At 43.8% G+C, this 27,999-nt stretch overlaps 1 protein-coding gene and 1 long non-coding RNA gene across 2 annotated transcripts in view; one reads left to right on the top strand and one right to left on the bottom strand.

Moving 5' to 3' along the window:
- The window catches only part of LOC137341019 (uncharacterized), a 38,391-nt gene extending 11,048 nt beyond the window's left edge, over window positions 1-27,343 (top strand). The window contains exons 2-3 of the long non-coding RNA XR_010966941.1: window positions 3,866-4,010; window positions 23,905-27,343. This is a non-coding gene — a long non-coding RNA (uncharacterized lncRNA). The remainder of the gene's footprint in view (window positions 1-3,865; window positions 4,011-23,904) is intronic.
- crppa (CDP-L-ribitol pyrophosphorylase A) overlaps window positions 1-27,999 on the bottom strand; it is a 324,300-nt gene that overhangs the window by 120,957 nt on the left and 175,344 nt on the right. The gene's annotated exons all lie outside the window — the stretch shown is intronic.

Raw genomic sequence — 27,999 nt, 5'->3', positions numbered from 1 at the left:
GGGAGGAAATTACCTAACAGTAAACATCAGGGTTCTGTGAAATAAGGAACAAAGGCCCACATGTGTCACCCTGGCAGCTCTTAAAACTATTGACAAGGTTGAAAGGTGATGCATAAGACTTATAACTGGGAAGCCGTTTTAAACAGCAATACCACATGACTAAAAGACGTACCCGTAGACTTTTAAAAGCATCAGAAAAAGATACATTTAGAAATCACACATCTGTCAACAGCAGTGTGCTTGCCCAATAGCAGCGATAGCTGTGTTGATACCAAAGATCCCAAACAGATTATTTTCAGCTCAAATGCACTAAACACAATACACAATGTAATATTATTAAATGATGCAAGATTCAAGGAGGGCGAGTCGTGGCAGTTGCTTCTTACATGAGCCATGAACCATGGTGGAAGTGAGTTGTAATAAGCATTTGCAGAAGGGAAAAAAAACTAAATCAAAAGTAGGACTCACAGTTACTGCTGAAATACTCGTTAGTTTTATTACAATCATGGAATCATACAGCACTGAAGGAGGCCATTCGGCCCATGGTGCCAATGCCAGCTCTTTGAAAGAGCTATCCAATTAGTTCAACTCCCCTGCTCTTTCTCCATAGCACAGCAATTTATCCCCTTCAAGTATTTATCCAATTCCCCTTTGAAAGTTACTTTTGAATCTGTTTCCACTACCCTTTCAGGCAGTGCATTCCGGATCATAACAACTCGCTATGTAAAAAAAAAATTCTCCTCATCTCCCCACTGGTTCTTTTGCCCATTACCTTGAATCTGTGCCCTCTGATTACTGACTCCCCTGCCAGTGGAAACAGTTTATCCCCATTTACTCTATCAAAACCCCTCATTAATTTTGAATGTCTCTATTAAATCTCCCCTTAACCACCTCTGCTCTAAGGAGAACAATCCCAGCTTGTCTAGGCTCTCCACATAACTCTCCAATGGAACTTCTGATAGCACCCAAAGTTCCTCGCTAATTCTGGGAGTATGCATCCTGCTGCAGGAACACTGGAATATTCTGCACTTCTGAAATAGCATTTTTGATATCTTTACATGTAAAAAAATTGATCCTCTGGATGGTGAAGATATCAAATACCTCAAATTGTTAAAAGTGAACTGTAATTATAAACCTCTCTGAGCGTATTCCAATTGACTATCAATGGAACTGCAAGAAAACAGGAAAAATGCATGTTATATTATACAGGATTTATTTTCTTCGGTGGTAATGGTGAAGTTCGAGAGAACTGTAACTAGGGTGAATATCTTATGAAGTTGACCCAGGTGACTGTTGGGCAGGACAGAAAAACTTGAAGAAACCATAACGGGACAACAATTCTCAAGTCACAGATTTTCTGTAATTTAATGTTGGATTTAAATTGCTGTGTACAAAGGACAGTTTCAAGGCACAACACTTATGTATGCACATGCACTCTCTATGTTTCCAGTGGGAAAATAAAGCATGACGAGCTTTTTCCCTTGACGTAAATGGAAGTCCTTCTCCCCTCCCCATAAAAGTGGTGAAAAAAATCCTGAAGTGTACACGGTTCACTTATCTGTACAAAACGGGATGGATTATAATTGTGTCAGAGTTAGAACATACAACATGATGGTCATTCACCCATTAAACCCATTCTTGTTTGCAGTCCAGGTAGAATCTATTCAATCATAGGCTCTATCACACCCGTGTTAAGAGTAGATTCTACAAGAAGAAACATTTTTTCTTGCCCTTCAAAAGTAAAAACAAAACTCCAATATATCAATCTACACTTAGACTTTGATTGTTAAACCTGGCTGGTTGCTTTCCACAGATATAATTTCCTTGGTCCCAGCATTGCATAAATCAGCGTTTTCCATCATTTAAATTTATGCTTATCCCTGTAATCAGATACTTATCTAGTTTATTTTGAGGGAATGTACAAGGGTTTCACTGTCCTCCGTATTTCAATTCAGTAAATTATATATTATTATACATCCATCTTCCTCCCGCAAATAAGGGAGTTGTACTTACTTAACAAAGGCAGAGAGTTTTAGACATAAAACAGATCACTCAGGAACACAGAAGTTCAATCTGATGGGGTGACTTGTACAGACTGTCATTTGAGACCGGCAATCAGCCAAAAATATTGCCCACAGTAGACTTAAGTGAAAACGCATAGTCAGTCTGAGGCACCTCACCTGCTTGCCACAGAAGTGATCACTGCCTCCACATACTGTTATGTGTTATCCTGGCAGGTCTTAAAATTGGTGGCGTTCCTCAATAATATTGAAATGACTACCTGCGCTGACTGCCTGGATATTACTCAAATAATGATTCTTTATGCAGAAAGTAAGTAAATAGATTAGACTTTGAGCACCAAACCTGACCTTTACTCCATTCAGTCAACACAACAAATACAGGAGGAAGATTTTAAAGAACGTGTTTATGATTTCGCTGTATATAATGCACAGAGGAAATGACCCCCCATTGTGACTAATGTTCCAAGGAATCATTTGAAATAACTCCAAAGTACTAAATTTAAAATAAGAAACCAAATATATTCAACTGCTGATGAAGGTTCTACACCTAAAACATTAACCTACCGTTTCTTTTTATAGATACTGACTGACCTGGTATATAATCCCAACATTTTCTGTTTTTATTTCAAATTTCCAGTATTTAATCTATCTATATTGCACCCCTATAGGAAGAAATGTTTTTTCTCCAGTTAGGCAAGAAACCCTCCATTAACTTATGCTGGTGAAGTTAGATAATCTCGGTTTAACTTGTGCATGGTGGCAAATAATTGCCACATTCTCCACCTCCCCCCCCCCACTCCCCTCCCAAAAGCAATGTGTGATTTGGCTCCCATTTGACACTATACACAAAGCAAAATTAAGACTGTTTGCAGTCATTTTCTAAATGCAGCGTTTCTGCCGGTACAGATATTGGCGAGCTCCACATTCCAGTTTGCAGTGGGTAATTAATGTTGTCAGTCAGTACTGGCTCAAGTGGTTTTTATCAAGACATTATATGTGGCACCTCTTGGTTCAAAAAAAGAAGCAAAAAAATTGGGAGCTGCAATATGTCGTTTTTTCACATTCCCCTTTGAACCACACATAGGCAGTTGTATCCATGTTTTTCACTTCCATCGTTAGAATTTGCACATGGACAGTTCCACCAAACAGATGGGAGAAACAACAAATAAGCCTTTGAGCCTAAGAGGAGGAGAACTACCGATTAGTACTAAACCAAATTCGAAATTACACTGCTTGAGCAAAATAAAAAGGAGCGATGTCTCTTGAACTATTAGAGATGGTAGTGAATTGAAAACTTGGAAGCCATATAGCCGTTGTTGACACAATGAAAGGCATTTGCTGAATGATGACTATTAAATATGATGTCAGCCGTGGCTCAATGGTAGCACTCTCACCACTAGGTCAGAAGGACGTGGATTCAAGTCCCACTCCAGAGACTTGAGCACAAAATCTAGGCTGACACTGCAGTGCAGTACTGAGGGAGTGCTGCATCGTCAGAGGTGCTGTCTTTTGGGTGAGACATTAAGCCAAGGCTGCGTCTGGCTTCTCAGCTAGACATAAAAGATTCCATGGCACTATTCGAAGAGCAGGGAGTCTTCCCTGGTATTCTCCCCGATGTCCTGGCCAATATTTATCCTTCAACCAACATCACTAAAACAGATTATCTGGTCATTATCACGTTGCTGTTTGTGGAATCTTGCTGTGTGCAAATTGGCTGCCACGTTTCCTACATAACAACAGTGACTTGAATTCAAAAGTAGTTATTTGGCTGTAAAGAGCTATGGGATGTCCTAAGGCCGTGAAAGGCGCTATATAAATGCAACTTCTTTCTTTTCTTTTAAAAGGAAATGGCAGAATGGGAGGAATAAATTTTACAGCCTTTGGAAAGGGTAAAAAGGTATCGTAACCGATAAGCAACCTTTGCCGAGGCTGAATGGGGAGAGGAGTAAGAAGTGACGGTCAAAAATAGAAGGAAAGGAAGTCCATTATGTAAGTATGAGACTACAATCAAGTAACAAAGCAGCCCACCACTGAGGCCTTTGTTAGATGACTGCTGATATGGTGGTGATGCGGCTTGAAGTGGCTGCAAGGAGGATGGCCCTGTTTGCCATTTCAAGGCATCATTCCCATAGATCAGCATTGTAGAGGAGGTGGAAGCAGCTTGAGACCTGTTGCTGACAGTCGCTGTCATAGGCTCTTTGAAGCTGCCAGTATCTTTGCAGAACATGGCACAGCTCTGCATCTGGCTTTCTACTGACCCAGAGTCAGTGAAGAATGTTCTCCATTGTCATTGCCAGGTAAGTACAACAATACCAGCAAACATGTTTTGTGGCATCTTCGCCAGTCCAGCAATCAAGTTATTCTTACTGTCGATCCCCCTTCGCCGGTCTTCTTTTATTCAGTACCACTGAAAGCATGACATTTATATGATCAGGGTGTTTCGCTAGAACTATCCAGCATTATGGTTAGTCAGACCTTCACATTTATCTGAGCCAGCAGGCCTGCTGTCCTATCTTACTTACAGAGTTGCAGCCTCTGCATGCACTAATCCTCTGCTAAAGTGAGATATGCGCACTACTGTCTGTGTATGCGGGACTGAAAGTACTGGCAGGTAAGCACAGAACACGTCTGGTTCAGTCTGATGTGCCTGGTATTCCACCATTGCCAGGCGGGGAGGCTTCAATAAGGGGCAAGGTGTCACCACCTGTGAACCAAGTTTCGGTCAAAGCCAGGATGTCAGTACAATCATTCACAATAAAGCCATGGATGGCAAGGATCTTGTTCGCGAGTGAACGGACACTCTGGAGGGAAATGCGGAGAGAGGCAGTGCTTGTTGGTCTGCTGGCAGAAGCCAAGGAGGCAGTGATGGGTAGGGTGAGTGGGATAGGGAGGAGATTAACCCCCAACGGACGCGCTGTGCGGGAAGGTTGGCGAGAGAGGAGGATGCGGCAATTGGCGTTGCTGCTTGTAAGGAAGCAGCAACGGGGGACTTAATGGGCCCCTTAGAGAATGCCGAGAGAGGCAAAAAGCTTTGCACTTGCTTCATGTGGCCACTGACTCCACTCATCCTTCAGATCATCTCCGTCATCCTTTGTTGGACTGGGTTTGGACGGCTCCTCAAACTCCTCCTGCTGCTCTCAATCTTGTGCGCACAGTACTGTACAGGAGTCCAGGTGATCAATTGTCAGCAGAGTTCCAGCTGTTGAGGAGAACACGTGAGTAAAAATGCAGAACAAGCAGGGTTTTGAACAGGGGATCTTAAGCAGTGGAGGAGGGGAGACTGGGGAAAAAGGCAAAGAGTGACAATGGATGGCCCTGGAGAGAACTGCAAACGTGAGTCGCTCAGTATAGTTCTCCAACACGCACTGTCATAAGGATAATTGGGCAAGGAACCAGAATCTTTCTAGTGCCTGTATAATTGTATCCATAATCAGCACTTTTTAGGAAAGAAGCAGAGAAAATAGGAAAATAAAAACTGGCAAAAAATGACAGGTCCACAATAGCCAAACCTGGCATGTGTTTGGGAGGTGAAGAATTGGAATGCAAAAAGGCTAGCTGGGAGGCAATCTGGACACAGAAACAGTGCTGCGCAAAAAGAAGAGGATTTCACATACTCTTCGTACGAAGCCAAAAGTTGCTGTTCAGGGACAGGACACCACTGAAATGCATGAGTATCAGCAGCAACCACAGATGTATATGGAATGGAGCGAAATCTTTTTCCTGTTCTGGTAAATGTCTTTGTTCACCTACAGAGCAGAGTGCTGCAAATGTGCAGTACACAACTCCCAGGATACTGAGAAACCAAGCAAATCATAAAACTTGTACTTGGCTTGCTGCTTCTGCAGCTGCATCGTAAGGAAGTTAATGTTTTGAGTTTTAGTTACTTCTCCAACACGTATAGGAACAGCAAAAGAGTACACAATTTTAAAAACAAGATCTTCAAGTTCACAGTTGAACGCAGAGCAAATAACAAAGAACAATACAACCAGATTCAAAGAATTGGAATCTTTTATAAAATTGGGCCGGTAGATGGCAAATACAGTTCAATATTTTTCTATTCTTAACTTCCTATGAAAAGGATGTGAAATCCTATTCTTTTGGCTCAGCACTGTTTCTGTGTCAAGATTCTTCCATTATTATGAAAACTAGTTGAAGGGCCAAAGCACATAATGCTGCATACCAGCAAGATTAAAAAAAGCATAAGAGATAACAGGATCAATCAAAAAGTAGAGATTAGATAATGGTAGACATGGGTTTTGAAAGTGTGTAGAAGCAAGGGAAGATGGAGGAAGATGTAGAGGGCCACAGTTTTGCGGTCCTGGGAAAACAAAAGTTAGAATAGGAGATGGCACAATAAGTCTTGATTTCAACACAGTGGGAATGTAGAGCGGAGGAAGTGCGTAGCGGAGTGGTGATCACAGTAGTATCAGTAAAACAGAGAGAAATAGAAAAGGCTGGGAAGGCAAGAGAGGTTGAAGACTAGATGGCCGAGCAAGCCACTCAGTTGTACATTCTCGTTACATAAAGTCTTAATAAGAATAAAACCGGACGGACCATTAGGCACCGGACACGGCAAAGGCAAACCAAGCCCAGTTGACCCTGCAAAGTCCTCCTCACTAACATCTGGGGACTTGTGCCAAAATTGGGAGAGCTGTCCCACAGATTGGTCAAGCAACAGCCTGACATAGCCATACTCACAGAATCATACCTTTCAGCCAACGTCCCAGACTCTTCCATCAACATCCCTGGGTATGTCCTGTCCCATTGGCAGGACAGACCCACCATAAGTGGCAGTACAGTGATATACAGTCAGGAGGGAACGGCCCTGGGAGTCCTCAACATTGACTCCCGCATCAGATCAAATGTGGCAAGGAAACCTTCTCCACCCACTGCCCTCCCTCAGCTGCTGAATCAGTCCTCCTCCATGTTGAGCATCACTTGGAGGAAGCACTGAGGGTAGCAAGGGCACAGAATGTACTCTGGGTGGGGGACTTCAATAGCCACTACCAAGAGTGGCTTGGTGGTACTAAGCTGGCCAAGTCCTGAAGGACATAGCTGCGAGACTGGGCCTGCGGGAGGTGGTGAGTGAACCAACAGGAGGGAAAAGCCTACTTGACCTCGTCCTCACCAATCTACCTTTCGCAGATGCATCTGTCCGCCAGTATTGGTAGGAGTGACCATCGCAGAATCCTTGTGGAGTCGAAGTCCCGTCTTCATACTGAGGACTGAGGTAGTGTTGTATGACACTACCACCGTGCTAAATGGGATAGATTCAGAACAGATCTAGTAGCTTCATACTGGGCCTCCATGAGGCGCTGTGGGCCATCAGCAGCAGCAGATTTGTATTCCAGCACAATCTGTAACCTCAGGACCTGGCATATTCCTCACTCTACCATTACCAACAAGCTAGGGGATCAAACCTGGTTCAATGAGGAGTGTAGAAGAGCATGCCAGGAGAAGCACCAGGCGTACCTAAAAATGAGGTGCCAACTTGGTGAAGCTACAACACAGGACTACATGCATGCTAAACAGCGGAAGCAACATGCTACAGACATAGCTAAGCGATTCCACAACCAACGGATCAGATCAAAGCTCTGCAGTCTGCCACAGCCAGTCATGAATGGTGGTGGACAATTAAACAACTAACGGGAGGAGGAGTCTCCCTGGACATCCCCATCCTCAATGATGGCAGAGTCCAACATGTGAGTGCAAAAGACAAGGCTGAAGCGTTTGCAACCATCTTCAGCCAGAAGTGCCAAGTGGATGATCCATCTCGGCCTCCTCCCGATATCCCCACCATCACACAAGCCAGTTTTCAGCCAATTCAATTCACTCCACGTGATATCAAGAAATGGCTCATTGCACTGGATACAACAAAGGCTTTGGGCCCCATTAACATCCTGGCTGTAGTGCTGAAGAGTTCTGCTCCAGAACTAGCCGCGCCTCTAGACAAACTGTTCCAGAACAGCTACAACACTGACAATGTGGAAAATTGCCCAGGTATGTCCTGCCCACAAAAAGCAGGACAGATCCAATCCAGCCAATTTTCACCCCATCAGTCTACTCTCTATCATCAGCAAAGTGATGGAAGGTGTCGTCGACAGTGCTATCAAGCGGCACTTACTCACCTGCTCACCGATGCTCAGTTTGGGTTCCGCCAGGACCACTCGGCTCCAGACCTCATTACAGCCTTAGTCCAAACATGGACAAAAGAGCTGAATTCCAGATATGAGGTGAGAGTGACTGCCCTTGATATCAAGGCAGCATTTGACGGAGTGTGGCACCAAGGAGCCCTAGTAAAATTGAAGTCAATGGGAATCAGGGGAAAACTCTCCAGTGGCTGGAGTCATATTTAGCACAAAGGAAGATGGTAGTGGTTGTTGGAGGCCAATCACCTCAGCCCCAGGACACTGCTGCAGGAGTTCCTCAGGGCAATCTCCTTGGCCCAACCATCTTCTGATGCTTCATCAATGACCTTCCCTCCATCATAAGGTCAGAAATGGGGACGTTCACTGATGATGGCACAGTGTTCAGTTACATTCGCAACCCCTCAGATAATGAAGCAGTCCGTGCCCGCATGCAGCATGACCTGGACAACATCCAGGCTTGGGCTGATAAGTGGCAAGTAACAGTTGCGCCAGATAAGTGCCAGGCAATGACCATCTCCAACAAGAGAGAGTCTAACCACCTCCCCTTGATATTCAACGGCATTACCATCACCGAATCCCCCACCATCAACATCCTGGGGGTCACCATTGACCAGAAACTTAACAGGACCAGCCAGCTAAATACTGTGGCTACTCCAGCAGGCTGTGTATTCTGCGGCGAGTGACTCACCTTCTGATTCCCCAACGCCTTTCCACCATCTACAAGGCATAAGTCAGGAGTGTGATGGAATATTCTCCACTTACCTGGATGAGTGCAGCTCCAACAATACTCAAGAAGCTCGACACCATCCAGGACAAAGCAGCCCGCTTGATTGGCACCCCATCCACCACCCTAAACATTCATCCCCTTCACCACCGGCACACTGTAGCTGCAGTGTGTACCATCTTACAGGATGCACTGCAGCAACTTGCCATGCCTTCTTCGACAGCACCTCCCAAACCCGCGACCTCTACCACCTAGAAGCACAAGGGCAGCAGGCACATGGGAACAACACCACCTGCACGTTCCCCTCCAAGTCACACATCATCCCGACTTGGAAATATATCGCCGTTCCTTCATCGTCGCTGGGTCAAAATCCTGGAACTCCCTTCCTAACAGCACTGTGGGAGAACCGTCACCACACGGACTGCAGCAGTTCAAGAAGGCGGCTCACCACCACCTTCTCAAGGGCAATTAGGGATGGGCAATAAATGCCAGCCTCGCCAGCAACGCCCACATCCCATGAACGAATAATAAAAAAAGAAATCTCCTCGTGGCTGGAGAAAAACTTGGAGCATGAGGGGAAGGATCCAGTTGTTGTGGTCCACATAGGAACCAACAACATAGGTAGTAGAACTAGGAATGAGGTTCTGCTGAGGGAGTTTGAGTCCAAATTAATAAGCAGAACCTCAAAAGGTAATAATCTCTGGATTTCTACCTGAACCACGCGCAAATCAGCATAATGGTCAAACAGATCAGAGAGTTAAACGCATGGCTCAAAGAGTGATGTAGGAAGCAGGGATTTCGATTCATGGGGCATTGGCACCAGTACTGGGAAAAGAGGGAGCTGTTCCATTGGGACAGGCTCCACGTAAACCGGGCTGGGACCAGTGTCCTGGCGAATCAAATAACTAAGGCGATAGATAGGGCTTTAAACTAAAAAGCAGGGGTGGGGTCGAAGGGGGTGGGGCAGGGTTCCAGTAAGAGTACATTTATAAATCTAAAGAGAAAAATCAAGGCCGTAGAGCAGTGAAGCGATTTGCGTAAAGATAAGCAGTGTGTTGGGAAGGGACAGAGAGTTTACCGGTGAAATCGGGGAGAAAGAGTAAAAAGTTAAAATTAAATTTGCTTAATCTCAATGGATAAAGCATTCAAAACAAGATAGACGAATTAATGGCACAAATGGAGAAAAATGGGTTTGATCTAGTAGCCATTGCTGAGATGTGGTTGCAAGATAACCAAGGTTGGAAACTAAATATTCCAGGGTACTTAACAATGTTCACCTGAGGAAGGAGGAAGCCTCCGAAAGCTTGTGAATTTAAAATAAAATTGCTGGACTATAACTTGGTGTTGTAAAATTGTTTACAAGTATAACAACTGTTAGGGTGCTTATAAACTACTCCCACCAGTGTTTTCTGCCTCTTGTTATTTTCTTATCTCCACCCATACAGATTCTACCTCCTGATCTCCTGAGGCATGATCCTTTCTCACTACTGTCTTATGTCATTCTTTATTATCAGGGCTACTCCGCACCCCAACCCCCCCGCCAATCCCTTTTTCATTTTGTCTGTCTTTTTGAAAAGTTAAGTACCCTGGAATATTTAGTTTCCAACCCAACGTCATTTCCAACAACGTTCACCTGAGGAAGGAGGAAGCCTCCGAAAGCTTGTGAATTTAAAATAAAATTGCTGGACTATAACTTGGTGTTGTAAAATTGTTTACAATTGTCAACCCCAGTCCATCACCGGCATCTCCACATCAGTTGTTATACTGTTGGACAGAGCATTAATCACGAAACAAGAGGAGCTTGTAACAAAGGTAATGCAATAATCATGGGGGACTTTAATCAACATATAGACTGGGCATATCAAATTGGCAAAAGTAATTTGGAGGACGAGTTCATGGAATGCATTCGAGACGGTGTCCTAGAACAAGATGTCATGGAACCAACCAGGGAACAGGCTATTTTAGACATGGTCTTGTGTAATGAGACAGGGTTAATTAGTAATCTTATAGTAATGGATCCTATGGGGCAGAGTGATCATAATATGATAGAATTTCATGTTGAGTTTGAGGGTGATGTAGTTAAGTCCAAAACTAGAGTCTTAAATTTAAACAAAGCCAATTACATGGGTATAAGGGGCTTAGGTTGATTGGGAAATTAGATTAAAAGATACGACGGTAGATAAGCAATGGCAAACAATTGGAGAAATATTTCTTAATTTCTTAAAGAATTATGAAATATTTCTCTTGAAGAATAAAAACCCAACAGGAAAAGTGATCCAACCATGGCTAACTAAAGAAGTTAAGGATAGTATTAGATTAAAAGAGGCTGATAATGTTGCCAAGAAGAGTAGTAAGCCTGAGGATTGGGAGAGTTTAGAAACCAGCAAAGGATGACCAAAAAATTGATAAAAAGGGAGAAAATAGAATACGAGTAAACTAGCAAGCAATGTAAGAACAGATAGTAAGAACTTCTACACGTATGTAAAAAGGAAGAGAGTAGCAAAAATAAATGTAGGTCCCTTAGAGATGGTTTGGAACGCTCTTCTGCAGACAGCAGTTAATGCTAGCTCACTTGTGAATGTTAAATCTGAGATTGCTAGATTTCTGTGAACCAATGGTATTAAGGGATATGGGGCTAAGGCGGGTATTTGGATTTAGGTCACAGGTCCACCATGATCTCATTGAATGGCAGAACAGGCTCGAGGGGCTAAATGCCACTGCCACTTGCTGTCTTCTGATATGCACCACCTTGTCCTGCAAGAAAGCGGGACGTGTGTCTGGGTGATGTGCCTGTCATGGTTGAATAGCTAGTGCATGTGGCCTATGAGTTGTGGGTGGGTGGCTTGATGCAGTGGTAATCTGTAAGGGTGAGAGGAAGCATCTGGATGTAAGAGCTGTGTACTGATGGAAAGAGTTTGTGGTATATGGGTGATGGGGGGTGTAGTGCGTGGTGCAGTTGGTAGGAGACGTCAACTTGACCATTCATGTCAAAGCATTGAACTTCTTCCTGCACTGCATCCATGTTCATGATGCTGTGTGCCTGGCGTTGAATTCGTCCCCCGCTGCCTCCCACTGCCTTTTGGATATATGTCTGGAGGGCCTCTTGCCCCCCACCGCAGATATAGGATGTCCCTCCTTCTGTCCACCTCTTGCACCCAAGGTCTCCAGTGCATCAGAGAACGTTGGTGCACGCACTCTCGCAGGCCTGGTACCAACTCAGATCGGCAGATTGGTGAGGTCTGACGTGCAGATTGGAGGATGTGGGATTTAGTAGTGCGCAACCTTTATTCAATGTTCTAACATAACTCATCAATGTGTAAACATAGGGATGGGACCTGCATCTGTGTTTTATGTGTGCCATGTCTGATCTCCATTCAGACTCCGTGCAGACAGTAGACTGTTATTTTCAGCAAATAACAGGTACCTGCTACCTTTAAGAGATTTTTACGTAACATCCTCCCTTTAAGTGATTGAGCTCCCCCTTGTAGTGGAAAGTGCGAATTGCATTGATTCCACTGCAAGGCTCGGAACGGAACGCTGATTGCAGGTAAGTCCTCGCGTGAGCCGAAACCTGCGTCCTGCCTGCGCAGGGGTCATTGGGCGCAGGGTAATAATACATCACGCTACCTACGCCCAAAAATGGCCCTTATCCAATTTTTCCCCCAATGAGTGTACAAAGGATATAGTCTGGTTAAGTGAGTGGGCAAGAAGGTGGCAGGTGGAGTATAATGTGGGGAAATGTGAGGTTATTCACTTTGGAAGGAAGAACAGAAAAACATAATATTTTTCAAATGGTGACAAATTATTAAATATTGATGTTCAGAGGGATTTGTGTGCCCTTGTACATGAAACTCAGAAAGTTATCATATAGATACAACAAGCAATTAGGAAGGCAAATGGTATGTTGGCCTTTATTGCAAAGGGGTTGGAGTACAAGAGTAAGGAAGTCTTGCTGCAATTGTACTGGGCTTTGATGAAACCACACCTGGAGTACAGTGTGCAGTTTTGGTCTTCTTACCTATGGAAGGATATATTTGCCCTAGAGGTGGTGCAACGAAGGTTCACTAGATTGATTCCTGCGATGAGAGGGTTGTCCTATGAGGAAAGATTGAGTAGAATGGGCCTATTCTCTCTGGAGTTTAGAAGAATGAGAGGTGATCTCATTGAAACGTATAAAATTCTGAGAGGGCTTGACAGGGTAGATGCTGAGAGGATGTTTCCCCTGGCTGGAGTGTCTAGAACTCTAGAACATTAAAAATAAAATCGTTGGACTATAACTTGGTGTTGTAAAATTGTTTACAATTGTCTAGAACTAGGGAGCATTGTCTCAGGATAAAGGGTTGGTCATTTAATACTGAGATGAGGAGGAATTTCTTCACCCAGAGGGTTGTGAATATTTGGAATTCTCTACCCCAGAGGGCTGTGGATTGTCAGTAGTTGAGTATATTCAAGAAGGAGATTGGTAGATTTTTGAACTCTACGGAAATCAAGGAATATGGGGATCGGGGGGAAAGTGGAGTTGAGGTTGAAGATCAGCCGTGATCTTACTGAATGGCGGAGCAGGCTCGAGGGGCCATATGGCCTAGTCCTACTCCTATTTCTTATGTTCTTAAAATCCTGGAACACCCTACCGAACAGCACTGTGGGAGTACCTTCATCACATGGACTGCAGCAGTTCAAGAAGAAGGCCCACAACCACCTTCTCAAGGACAACTAGGAAATGCAATAACTGCTGATGCTCATATAACATGAATGAATTAAATAAAGTACAAAAAAAAAGGATAGTACAGGAGGGAGCTTAGAGTCATTGATATCTACAAGTACAAAAATGTCTTTCTCCTTCAGACTATATCTTCCATTTAAAAATTATTTCAATGTTTCCTTTTAATGGAAATAATACTGTCATTAGGTGTGGACTATTAAAAGCCAAATACTGTAATCTGCAGGATGTATCTATGGATTATTTCCAAACTATTGCAAACTCAAGGTTTAGACAATTCACATCATTTGATTGTGTTTTTTCACGTTGAATAAATGAGTACTTACAGAGACTACAACAATGTATTATCCCCCATATATTTTCTGTTTTCTACAGTCGTCATGTGCACCTAAAAATCCTTTAATAAGGTTGTGAGAAACCTGCTCCTACACATTGAACTATGCAATGCTGATTCGTGCTATGGTCCAATACCTTTGTATGTTTTTTGTTTTAGTGTGGTAGTGCTGGAAAAAGATCATTTGCATAAGAAAGCACCATTGAACAACAATATAGAAGCATAGGATCATAGAAATTTATGGCACAGAAGGAAGCCATTCAGCCCATCGTGTCTGTGCCGGCCGAAAAAGAGCCATCCAGCCTAATCCCACTTTCCAGCTCTTGGTCCATAGCCTTGTAGGTTATGGCACTTCAACCGCCTATCCAAGTACTTTTTAAATGTGATGAGGGTTTCTGTTTCTACCACCCTTTCAGGCAATGAGTTCCAGACTCCCACCACCCTCGGTGAAAAAAATTCTCCTCAGCTCCCCTCTAATCCTTCCATCAATTACTTTAAATCTATGCTCCCTGGTTTTTGACCTCTCTGCCAAGGGAAATAAGTCCTTCCTATCCACTCTCTCTAGGCCCCTCATAATTTTATACACCTCAATTAAATCTCCCCTCAGCCTCCTCTGTTCAAAAGAAAACAATCTCAGCCTATCCAATCTTTCCGACTATGGTGTCATACATATCAAGCATTCTGGAGCATGAATCTAGACTAACTTAGAGTTAAACTCACTTGTTCTATTCCTGGCCAGTTCAGGAAGGTTTTTACTGCATGCTGAGATTTTGGCCAAATTCAGTCATTCTGGCCCCTATTGTGCAGCACCATGTACCACACACCTGGGTATGAGCAAATCACATCCCCTCCCCTCTGGTGTTGGTATATAAATACGCAATCACTTCAAAGAGAATTAGTGTCTCATTAGGGTTTTTTTTTTGATCAGTGCAATTCCTGATTCTGTATGCTTCAAAAATGCAGCTGATTTGTTGCCATATTGGCAGTTGTGGAAAGGTTCTGCTGTAAGAGACAAATTATATGTTGCACTGCAAACTTTTTCAATTAAGTTTTTGAAATTTTAATTGAAAACAGACAGCAGCAAACTGAATCAACAGTGATTACATCATTACATCATTAATCATATCTTCACATTTAAAGAAAAAAATCCAATTTTCTCCCTTCCTTTTCTAAAGGCAGTGATTCAAGATGGAGTACAGCTCTATGAGCATAAGCTACCCTCCAGTAGGTCGCTCAAGTGATCATTGGGTATGGTAGCATAGTGGTTATGTTACTGGACTAGTAATCCTGAGGCCTGAACTAATAATCCAGTCATAAGTTCAAATCCTACCACGGCAGCTGGGGAATTTAAATTCAATTAATTAAATAAAATCTGGAATTAAAAAAAACTGGTATCAGTAATGGTGGCCATGAACCTACCGGATTGTCCTAAAAACCCATCTGGTTCACCAATGCCCTTTAGGGAAGGAAACCTGCTCTCCTTACCCGGTCTGGCCTATATGTGACTCCAGACCCACAGCAAAGTGGCTGATTCTTAATCGCCCTCTGAAATGGCCTAGCAAGCCACTCAGTTCTACAATCTCGCTATGAAAAGTCATAATAAGGATAACTCTGGACAGACCACCTGGCATCAGACACGACAAAGGCAAACCAAGCCCAGTGGACCCTGCAAAGTCCTCCTCACGAATATCTGGGGACTTGTGCCAAAATTGGGAGAGCTGTCCCACAGACTAGTCAAGCAACAGCCTGACATAGCCATGCTCACAGAATCATACCTTTCAGCCATCATCCCAGACTCTTACATCATCAGAGGAGGGACAAGATTTACAAGAATGTTGCCAGGGCTTGAAAATTGAAGCTACAAGGAGAGATTGGATAGGCTGGGGTTGTTTTCCTTGGAGCAGAGGAGGCTGAGGGGTGACTTGATGGAGTTGTACAAAATTATGAAGGGCGCAGATAGAGTAGACAGGAAGTACCTGTTTCCCCTAGCGGAGAGTTAAAGAACTAGAGGACATAGATTTAAGCTGATTGGCGGAAGGATTAGAGGGGACATGAGGAAAATCTTTTTTACCCAGAGGGTAGTGAGTACATGGAATTCACTGCTCGAATTGGTGGTAGAGGCAGGGACCCTCAACTCTTTTAAAAAGTACCTGGACCTGCACCTAAAATGCTGTAAACTGCAGGGCTACGGACTGGGTGCTGGAAGGTGGGATTAGAATGGGCACCTGGTTGTTCTATGAGCCGGCGCGGACACGATAGGCCTATTGGCCCCTTCGGTGCTGTATCTTTTCTATGGTTTTATGACCACCGCACAGTCTTTGTGGAGACAAAGTCCTGTCTTCACACGGAGGACACCATCCAATGTGTTGTGTGGCACTACCACCGTGCCAAATGGAATAGATTCAGAACAGATCTAGCAGCTCAAAATTGGGCATCCATGAGGCGCTTTGGGCCATCAGCAGCAGCAGAATTGTATTCCAGCACCATCTGTAACCTCATGGCCTGGCACATTCCTCACTCTTACTAAAAAGCCAGGGAATCAACCCTGGTGCAATGAGGAGTGTAGAAGAGCATGCCAGGAGCAGCACCAGGCGTACCAAAAAATGAGGTGCCAACCTGGTGAAGCTACAAGACAGGACTACATGCATGCCAAACAGTGGAAGCAACGTGCTATAGACAGAGCTAAGCGATTCCACAACCAACGGATCAGATCAAAGCGCTGCAGGCCTGCCACATCCAGTCGTGAATGGTGGTGGACAATTAAACAACTAACAATTAAACAAACATCCCCATCCTCAATGATGGCAGAGTCCAGCACCTGAGTGCAAAAGACAAGGCTGAAGCATTTGCAACCATCTTCAGCCAGAAGAGCCGAGTGGATAATCCATCTCGGCCTCCTCCCGATAAGTCATGATGTGGAGATGCCGGTGATGGACTGGGGTTGACAATTGTAAACAATTTTACAACACCAAGTTATAGTCCAGCAATTTTATTTTAAATTCACAAGCTTTCGGAGGCTTCCTCCTTCGTCAGGTAAACATTTACCTGACGAAGGAGGAAGCCTCCGAAAGCTTGTGAATTTAAAATAAAATTGCTGGACTATAACTTGGTGTTGTAAAATTGTTTACAATTGTCCTCCCGATAACACCACCATCACAGAAGCCCGTCTTCAGCCAATTCGATTCACTCCACGTGATATCAAGAAACGGCTGAGTACACTGGATACATCAAAGGCTATGGGCCCCGATAACTTCCCGGCTGTAGTGCTGAAGAGTTGTGCTCCAGAACTAGCCGCGCCTCTAGCCAAACTGTTCCAGTACAGCTACAACACTGGCATCTACCCGACAATGTGGAAAATTGCCCACGTATGTCCTATCCACAAAAGCAGGACAAATCCAATCCAGCCAATTTTCGCCCCATCAGCCTACTATCAATCATCAGCAAAGTGATGGAACGTGTCGTCCACAGTGCTATCAAGTGGCGCTTACTCAACAATAACCTGCTCACCGATGCTCAGTTTGGGTTCCGCCAGGACCACTCGGCTCAAGACCTCATTACAGCCTTGGTCCAAACATGGACAAAAGAGCTGAATTCCAGAGGTGAGGTGAGAGTGTCTGCCCTTGACATCAAGGCAGCATTTGATGGAGTGTGGCACCAAGGAGCCCTCGTAAAACTGAAGTCAATGGGAATCAGGGGGAAAACTCTCCAGTGGCTGGAGTCATGCCTAGCAAAAAGGAAGATGGTAGTGGTTGTTGGAGGCAAATCATCTCAGCCCCAGGACATTGCTGCAGGAGTTCCTCAGGGCAGTGTCCTAGGCCCAACCATCTTCAGCTGCTTCATCAATGATCTTCCCTCCATCATAAGGTCAGAAATGGGGATGTTCGCTGATGATTGCACAGTATTCAATTCCATTCGCAACCCCTCAGATAATGAAGCAGTCCATGCCCGCATGCAGCAAGACCTGGACAACATCCAGGCTTGAGCTGATAAGTGGCAAGTAACATTCGCGCCAGACAAGTGCCAGGCAATAACCATCTCCAACAAGAGAGAGTCTAACCACCTCACCTTGACATTCAACGGTATTACCATTGCCGAATCCCCCACTGTCAACATTCTGTGGGTCATTGTTGACCAGAAACTTAACTGGACCAGCCACCTAAATACTGTGGCTACAAGAGCAGGTCAGAGGCTGGGTATTCTGCGGTGTGTGACTCACCTCCTGACTCCCCAAAGCCTTTCCACCATCTACATGGCACAAGTCAGGGGTGTGATGGAATACTCTCCACTTGCCTGGATGAGTGCAGCTCCAACAACACTCAAGAAGCTCGACACCATCCAGGACAAAGCAGCCCGCTTGATTGGCACCCCATCCACTACCTTAAACATTCACTCCCTTTACCACCGGCGCATCATGGCTACAGTGTGTACCATCTACAGGATGCACTGCAGCAACTCACCAACACTTCTTCGACAGCACCTCCCAAATCCGCGACCTCTACCACCTAGAAGGACAAGGGCAGCAGGCACATGGGAACAACACCACCTGCACATTCCCCTCCAAGTCAAACACCATCCCAACTTGGAAGTATATCACCCTTCCTTCATCGTCGCTGGGTCAAAATCCTGCAACTCCCTACCTAACAGCACTGTGAGAGAACCTTCACCACATGGGCTGCAGCGGTTCAAGAAGGTGGTTCACCACCATCTTCTCACAGGCAATTAGGGATGGGCAATAAATGCTGGCCTTGCCAGCAACGCCCACATCCCATTAACGAATAAAAAAAAAATTCTTGATGTGTGGGCTTAAACAGCAATTTAATCATGGAGGAGCATTACAAGCCAGACAGGCCCGGTTCTCACTTGGTGTCCGTAAAAGTTCACTTCCGAGGATGAAGAGCTGGAACCATGGCTGTTTTGTCCCCTCTTTAGCATAGGGGTGCCAATGTCAATTTTAGAACACCCACTGCTGCCTTGGGTTTGTGCAGTTCAGTACCACGCCACACTGTACATTCACCCACAGTTACTTAGACAACAACAACTTGTTTATATAGCGTCTTTAACGTAGTAATATGTCCAAAGGTGCTTCACAGAAGCAATTTTCAAACTTGACACCAAGCCACATAAGGAGATATTAGGACAGGTGACCAAAAGCTTGGTCAAAGAGTTAGGTTTTAAGGAGCGTCTTAAAGGAGGAGAGAGAGGTAGAGAGGCGGAGAAGTTTAAGGAGGGAATTACAGAGCTTAGGGCCTAGGCAGCTGAAGGCACGGCCGCCGATGGTGGAGCGATTAAAATTGGGGATGCGCAAGAGGCAAGAATTGGAGGAGCACAGAGATCTCGGAGGGTTGTAGGGCTGGAAGAGGTGACAGAGACAGGAAGAGGCAAAGCCATGGAGGGATTTGAAAACAAGAATGAGAATTTTAAAATCGAGGCGTTTCCGAACCTGGAGCCAATGTAGGTCAACGAGCACAGGGGTAATGGGTGAACAGGACTTGGTGCGAGTTAGGACATGGGCAGCAGAATTTTGGTTGAGCTCAAGTTTATGGAGGGTGGAAGATGGGAGGCCTGCCAGGAGAGCATTGGAATAGTCAAGTCTAGAGGTTAAAAAGGCATGGATGAGGGTTTCAGCAGCAGATGAGCTGAGGCAGGGGTGGAGACGGGTGATGTTACGGACCTGGTAGTTGTCGGTCTTGATAACTCACACATATCTCTAGTTATAAACAATATATTTTATCTAGAATGCCCTGTTCCTTTAATCCACAACTACTCAAGCCAAGCATCAAACTAACTTCAATCACACTCATATTTGGGACCTCACTCTCCAACGAAAGACAAGCCATAGATAGATCATTGTAGGACTTAACACCACAGCTCCCTCTGTATAACCAGTCATCATTCAAAGCACTTTGGATTAGGAATTAAAATGCTGGTTCAGTCCACCGAGTGCCTCAGTGGAGAAACAAATGGATAGCTTCTAAAATAAAAGTTATGTATGTGGATGTCCCATCCAGAATAGAATTGAAAATAGAGCTGTTCTCCCAAACAGAGCTTACTTCAAGACTTGTTCCACAGAAGTAGAGATTAACCTCCCAACCTGCAAGGTTATACAGTTAGTCTGGCTGACGGGTTCACACTTTGAGCTTGCTTACCTTTTCCCTAAGAAGTCTGGCTGCAGATTCTAATATATCTCCTAATAGGGAAGCTGGTTCTGCTGGGCATACAAATAATTAATTAATTTTAAAACTACTGCCTTTAAATAAGGCTTGAAATGGTGAAAAAAACCTTTCCAATCTTTGTGTGCATACCAGCCCTACATTTGGATGATTCTTATTGCATACAGCGAAGGGAAAATTGATGTTAGTGATATGAATTTAAACATGTAATATATATATAGCAATAAGTGGTTCTGACAGAGTTTGAGCAAAGCACAAGGCTGATAGTCTCTGAGGCCATCATGGTTTCCTGATCTTATTGTTTCAATTGCACAGCTGCCTGACTGCTTAATGAAGTGTTAAAAAGCTACCTCTAAAATTATAGAGCTGTAGTAGAGCTACCTCTAGTTCCTGGAAAATACTTAAAATGCAGACAAAACATAAGTCAGCTTCGTCCTGAAATCCAACCTCTTTGCCACAACAATAAACTGTTTGAAATCCAAATCAGCACCAACTTAGAACTAACTTACTGCAGAGGCAGGCAGAGCTGACGAGAGGAGGTCCGGGATTGGGCGGGGGGGGGGGGGTGTTGTGTACAACTGTACTGGGGTCCTGAGTTTACGGGGGCCTAAAATATACAAATAAAACTGATCAGTGATAACAAAACATACATAAGAACATAAGAAATTGGAGCAGGAGTAGGCCATAAGACCCCTCGAGCCTGCTCTGCCATTCAATAAGATCATGGCTGATCTTCAACCTCAACTCCACTTTCTTGCCCGATCCCCATATCCCTTGATTCCCCTAGAGTCCAAAAATCTATCTATCTCAGCCTTGAATATACTCAACGACTCAGCATCCACAGCCCTCTGGGGTAGAGAATTACAAAGATGCACAATCCTCTGAGTGAAGAAATTCCTCCTCATCTCAGTCTTAAATGGCCGACCCCTTATCCTGCGACTATGCCCTCTAGTTCTAGACTCTCCGGCCCAGGAGAAACAATCTCTCAGCATCTATCCTGTCAAGCCCCTCAGAATCTTATATGTTTCAATGAGATCACCTCTCATTCTTCTAAACTCCAGAGAGTATGGGCCCATTCTACTCAATCTCTCCTCATAGGACAATTCTCTCATCCCAGGAATCAATCTGGTGAACCTTCATTGCACCACCTAAAGTAAAGAAAATAGAATTAAAAAAAGTTTCCAAATTGCCGTATAATTTATTTTAAGACTTTCAGTTTATAATGGGGCTTTCCTTGCCTTTTTCTCAGCAAATTAACAAAGGATGTTATTGAAATCTACAGATCTTGCTAGATCACTTTTATTGGCAAGAGTTACTAAGCCATTGAGTCTTGACTGACCCATAGTTGCACATGTTTGAGCACATCAACTTATCTTTCTGCGCTGACCACACACACTGGTATGCAGCAAAATATGCGACGTGCAACAATTAGTTGGGGAAGAAGTTCTGAAGAGAGATTTTGCGTAGCTTATTTAATAAATGAAGCGACAATTTCCAGCATGTGCAGTATTTTGCTTTAGTTTCCATGCTCTCTTATGTTCTCTTATCACACACGAATCAGCTCTTGGCTGCATGGAATTGTTTTCTCCAAAATTGAAGCTGCAGTCATGCACTAATAGAAAACATCACTTTTATTACATTATCTATTTCATCAAAAAGTACAAAATTAATAGCCTCTGCTTCAGGACCAAGAATGTTCCTATGACATTGTTAGGAACAAAATGCCAAATCGCTGCCACTGGTGCTTCTTCAACCTGCCCACAAACCATGGGTGGCACAGGTTGGGAGGCAGCCATTTGCACCACAACTTAAAGAGTTTGTAAGCTGCAACCAGTTAAAGCTGGAAGCAGGTCTGGCAATTTCTATTTCTTCATTACTTTTGGGACTTTTAAGCTGTAACGGCCCCCTTAATTTCGACTCCTTTCTGCTTGATGTGCTCTTATCATTTCCCTACCATTTCAATCTGCTGCTTCGTTTACCCCACCCCTTGATCTTTACAGCCCTCCCCTTTAAGGTGTTGCTGCAGGCCCACTTCAGTCTCTTCCCCATTAGACTTCCCGTCCTCCCAAAGTCCTGTATTTAAATGAAGCCTGTTCGCTAAACGCATTTAGGCCTCCTGCTGACGTCATTAGGCAGATGGGCGGAGCGGACATTCTGCCCACCACTCACCCAATTTACTCCAGAAACAAAAATTGATGCCATTCAGTCTGCACTGTTAGCGGGGAGTTCGCCCATAGTCTACACGAATTGGAAATTCAAGCGCATACAGCACAGAGTCATACAGTGACCTCATCTGAATCAGGTTGACAATTTAGAGCTGAATTATGGGCAGTTCGGTGCTGTGGACCCACAGCCAGTAGGACCTAGGTTAAAGATTGTTCAAACATTTCATTTGCAGTCAGCAGAGAGGAAACTTTTATCCCATCAGTGTACTTCCAGCAATTTGTGGCGCAAAAATTTTTTGAGCTGAAGGATGTGGAAAAAAATCCAATTCAGGGGCATGCTGCGAGATGCCTCGCTCCAGCAAATTCTGGGCCATTATGGCCAATTTTGCTATCCTGTTAAAAAGGTATCAGGAATGATTAGCTCCTAGCTAGCCAATAGTGCACCTTGCTGACTGCATGCAATTTTCCTCGGTCAGCTCATTTGAATAATTAGCATCTGGTTAGTAATTAATAGTAATAATTAGCATCTGGTTAGCAATTTAAAGGGATGTGGCCATGTTAAAGTTAGGTAGACACATATGGGGGTGAATACTATTTCAGCCTTCATAAAGGCTCAAAATGGATTTTGAACATTTGTTAGCCTTTATCAAAGCTTTTTAATGGGGGGGGGGGGGGGGGGGGGGGAGAAGAAAGAGGAAAGTGCCACATATAAAGGAAGCTCATTGTGGAGGCATCAAAAGGAGCCTGCAGGCAAATGATGGAGTGATGTGGCATCTGCCCCGCTTAATAATTGTGGCACAATTTTGCAAAGTGGATGTCCTGTTGCCTGAGGTGGGTGAGAGAAGAGATATCCTGTTTGGAACTCTAGGGTACCTCACCAAGGGAGAGCAGGGCATTGCGCCAGTCAGGAGGTGACAGCTAGGTCCCACAGTCTGTACACTACAAGCTGGAAGTGAGAGAAAATGGCACGCTTTGAGGAATGTGGCAAGGTAGGTCTACTCAACAGACCATTTATCAGGTCAAAGATCCAAGATTGTGCCACAAAAGGGTTGCTGGTTAAGCTTGTTCTACATTTGCTGTTCATCCATGGTAAGCATTCACACCCCTTTACTGCTCTTTTGTTGCATCTCATGTATACCCACATTTCAGTAGGGTACACATTGAAGCTACAACATACAATTAAAAACTTTGACCCTTACACATCTCCCAATGGCTTGACACATTAAATCATTGTAATACAGCCGAGCTGCATGGTCACTGTTTAACACACGAGTTGGTCTGTACTAAGGACACATGTTTGCCACTGTGCATATGCTCCTACAAATAATATCTCAAGACTATTTTCCTACTTGAACAACAAGATAGCACACAGATCCCAACGATGATCACAGGTCATTGATTCCTGTGGTGGAGGCCACCCTGGTCATTTTGGCATGTCAGAGTATGGAGAGAATAGGATAAGATAAAGCAGCAGGCTTTCCCCAAGCTCAGCCCTAGTACCCTCCTGCTTTCATATCTTGTCTCCCCTTTCCTAATCATGCTCTACAGGCAATGGTAGCTCAATTTCAAGGTACCTCTTGCATCCTGCTTTCTAATATTTGTCTCCTTTCTGTCTTTGTAGGCCTGGAGAAGCAGCCTGGGAGCACTGCCAATGGACCAGACCAATGCAGTATCAGATATCATTCTGCATCTCTCTCACCAACATCTGTAGTCAGCAACACAGATACACACCCCAGAGGATGCAGTTAGTGAGCCCGTAGAGGTAGCACCAGCTGAGGCAGAGTATGCTGCTGAGAAGAGGCAAACATGGCAGCAAAGGAGAGTAAAGGATCATGCTACTTGGACAGCTACATGGCTGCCATCAATAAGCCCTCTACTTTGGGAAAAGCAGCAAGCAGCACTGTTGTGATATTGGGCAGCCTTGTTATGCGACTCAGTGGGAACGATTAAAGTGCTGGCCATACTCACCAATGTATTAATCACCTATGTGTGATGGCAGGTATCAGCTGATATCACAGTGCTGTTACAATGAGCCGGAGACATAACCATCGAAGGCGGTGGTGACCTTGCCTGTCACTGGCAGTGCCGTCCCTATGTTGCAAGTTGGCTGAAGGTGACCCAGCAGCAGATGGCGAATGCTGCTAAGACAGAGCAAGCAAAGGCATTTGAAAGGCAGCTGTGCCAAGGTCTGTAGATACGGTTTTGGTGACTTAATGGCAGATCTGACTAGGAAAATGCAGCCACCCTCATATCAGACATGTGCCAGCAGTTGTAAGGCCATCTCATGACTCAGTAAAATTAGGTTCAGGACCACCTTTACCCCATGAGGTCCTCATATATGATCAGCAGCTGTCACCATTTTTGTTCCTCTCAATGGATATCAACTAGAAGAAGCATCAGATTAGATTCCAGAAGACATAAACTATACACTGCTTTCAAGGAGAAGCATCAGGGTAAAAAGAAAACTCAGTACCATACGTACAATGCAATCATAAAAATAGCATTTATTTCAATTTAATCCCAACATTTAATTTGTGAGGGGCATTTTAAGGTAGCAGCAGATGGGATGATGGCCATATATAGAAGTTGAGGCAGTGTAGATGATAGTAATGGAGGGCACTGTATTTATTGGGCCATTGTATTGTGCATGTTGGACACTACCGGTTGTTAGGGCCTGGATTAGTAACTTGAGTAAATGTGCTGTTAGTGACTGATGCACTAGTCTTCCTGGCTGTAACTCACTTTCTTCATGCACTTCTTCCTCTGCCAATTCTAAGCGTGCTAACATAATCCTCAATAGCCATCAGCAATTTCTTTGAGGACTCCATTGGCATTTCTAGAATTGGCAGAGCATTGGTTATAAAGGTACTACAGTGCAAAAAGTCATAGGCTGAACAAATCCAGAAAGCAATGAACAATCAAAATGCAATTAAAGGTTTTGAAAAATCAAAAAAAAACATTCAATGCAACAGGAAACATTCTAGGACATCTTTAAGAAACCAACTTTCAAAGACTAGAACATCACTTCCCTCCTGCTTCCATGTTATATAGGAGCAAAGCAGATGTAATCTATCGTGGGACTAATAACGCTTCCCAGACCGGCAGCACAGCCTCCAAAAAAATGAACATTTTTTCACTGTGACCTGAGGCACGATGGAAATGAGGCTTGCTGACTTCCATACCGATTCCACAGCCTGCACTCCCCACCAGCAAAGCCATGTGTCTTGAGGACAATGAAGAGCTAAATTGAGAAATCAAATGTTGAAACAATGGACGTGTGGATTAAGGTTTCGGCAGCGGACCGAGACACAAGCAGGCAATATTACTGAGGTACAAAATTCCCTGACTGGATGGGGTAAGAGGACATTTCAAGGTCAAGCAGAATGCGGAGTTTGCATACCTCCTTGTTCAGCCTGAGCAGGCAGACATGAAGTCATGCCTGGAACATAACAGACCAGAAAGACTGGTAAGAAAATAGAGGCAAAGGAAAAATAATAGTGGCTACTAGAGAAACAAATGTTAGAGTTTCCTTGGGGTTTTGCACTTCTGCCCTAATGTCAAAGGTTTATTAAGAAGCTTCACAGAACTGTAGAGTAAATTACGCAAAGACAGGAAAACCATTGCTGGCAAACTACAGCATAAGGCACCACTGTAATCCGTAAACTAGCCAGGACTAACTGTAGAGTCCTACAAATTTAGTGCATCCCATTTTATTGAGGCAATTCCAAAGTATTTGTTACACATTATGTTTTTATTGTGTTCTGCTGGTGTTAAGTTATTCCATGTGAACACACCGGGTCCCAGTTGTGGCACACCACGTGGCAAAACTCATCCTTTTCTATGCCATAATCCAAGCAAATAAACGCTTTGCCGAAATGTGAACTTACTGTACAGCCATGAAGGGTAGCTGTATAAGCTGCCCTTCAATGTCACAGCATACTGCATATGGATTTAACTAGTGTGCAATTCAAATGTCTTTGGGAGGGAAAAATTAGTTGTACAGTCATTGTCAGTATTTTATTTTTAAAGTCATCAGTTGCTCACTTCACATCAAATTTAAATATATCTAAGATTATCTCCACACCCCCACCTCTCCTGAATGCAATGACTGGTGCTGCAGCATTGCTTCAGATACACTAGTCTCCCTTCAGTATCTCAACCAAATGACCATTCTTCATTTGTAAGCTTAGATGATAAGAATCAGTTAGGGGGAATAATAGCTGAATCTGATCCCGTTCTCACTCAATGTCCACATGCAATTTCCAGCAGGGTAGTAATCAGGAGTGGGAGCCCGGCTGTTTTTTTTCCCTTCCCTAGCCCAACACTGAGGACAACTGTAGTAATCTTACTGCAATACTTGCTCAGGTTGGCCACTTTAACATAGATTGGAGATCGAATCTGAGACCTTCCTGATCGACATGCCTTAAATTGGTGGATTTTAAATATAAAGTGGAACCTCCATTATCGACTACAATAGAGGGAATTCTGCACCCCCTCACAGGTGGTAATGCAAATTGGTGGATAATTGATTCCCTCCAAATTTTGGTCTTATAATATAGTGATAACCTGTGCATGGGAATGAAGGAATGGAGACCAAGCAACATTCTGTATCAGGATGATGGATAACTGGAGTGTACATAATTGCACTGTATATAATTATTTTCAGATAGAATTGCATTTACTCCAGAGCACAGGTTTTTAAACTGGGGGTCCCCACAGCCGAGGGGGCTGTGACATTGAAATACATGTTGGGCATTGTTTTCACCAGTTGAAACCACACAGTCATCTTAAACTGAATTTTGACAACATTCTGTTCACATCCAGTGAGGTAAGTGAGGTGAAGAAAGAAGGAATGTTTTTTAAAACTGCCCCATGTGGAACGTCGAAATGCAGATAAAGATGCAAGCTTAAGCCTCAGTCTGTGTTGAATTAGTGGACCTCATGGTGGATGGGTGTAACAAATTGGATTTTGCCTGAGCTGATTTTTTATTAACTTGTAATGTTTCTGTAATGCTAGCTTCAGCATTTTTACTCAACAATAAACCAGCAGCTTGAAAGTTAATTGAAAACAATTTTACAACACCAAGTTATAGTCCAGCCTATAAGGACTATAGGCTGGACTATAACTTGGTGTAAAATTGTTTACAATTGTCAACCCCAGTCCATCACCGGCATCTCCACATCAAAGTTAATTGATGTGGAGATGCCGGTGATGGACTGGGGTTGACAATTGTAAACAATTTTACAACACCAAGTTATAGTCCAGCAATTTTATTTTAAATTCACAAGCTTTCGGAGATTTTCTCCTTCCTCAGGCAAATGTTACTGCAATACTTGCTCAGGTTGGCCTGAGGAAGGAGAAAATCTCCGAAAGCTTGTGAATTTAAAATAAAATTGCTGGACTATAACTTGGTGTTGTAAAATTGTTTACACTTCTCTTTCAGATACAGGGTTTCCTTGCAGCCTGTTTTTTTTATATAAACCCCAAATTGGCTTTGCTTTGAAAAGCTTAGCTAGGGAAGTGAGTCCATGTTTAGCGAGATCGCAAGTTATGTTTTTATTGTTTTTCCATAACTAAGGAGCATCGGGAAATTGACTGTGTACTGTTCATTCATGTATTTTATGTAAATAAATCAGTGTATTGTCTAAAGCTGTAGCTACCTTGATAGAGTGCTTTTCAGCTCACTTTCCATACATTTCAGTAGCTGATATACAA

This window comes from Heptranchias perlo, chromosome 2 (genome assembly GCF_035084215.1).
Source record: "Heptranchias perlo isolate sHepPer1 chromosome 2, sHepPer1.hap1, whole genome shotgun sequence".
Taxonomy (NCBI): domain Eukaryota; kingdom Metazoa; phylum Chordata; class Chondrichthyes; order Hexanchiformes; family Hexanchidae; genus Heptranchias; species Heptranchias perlo.
The sequence above is the reverse complement of the archived record's forward strand: the minus strand, read 5'-3'. Positions and strand labels throughout refer to the sequence as shown.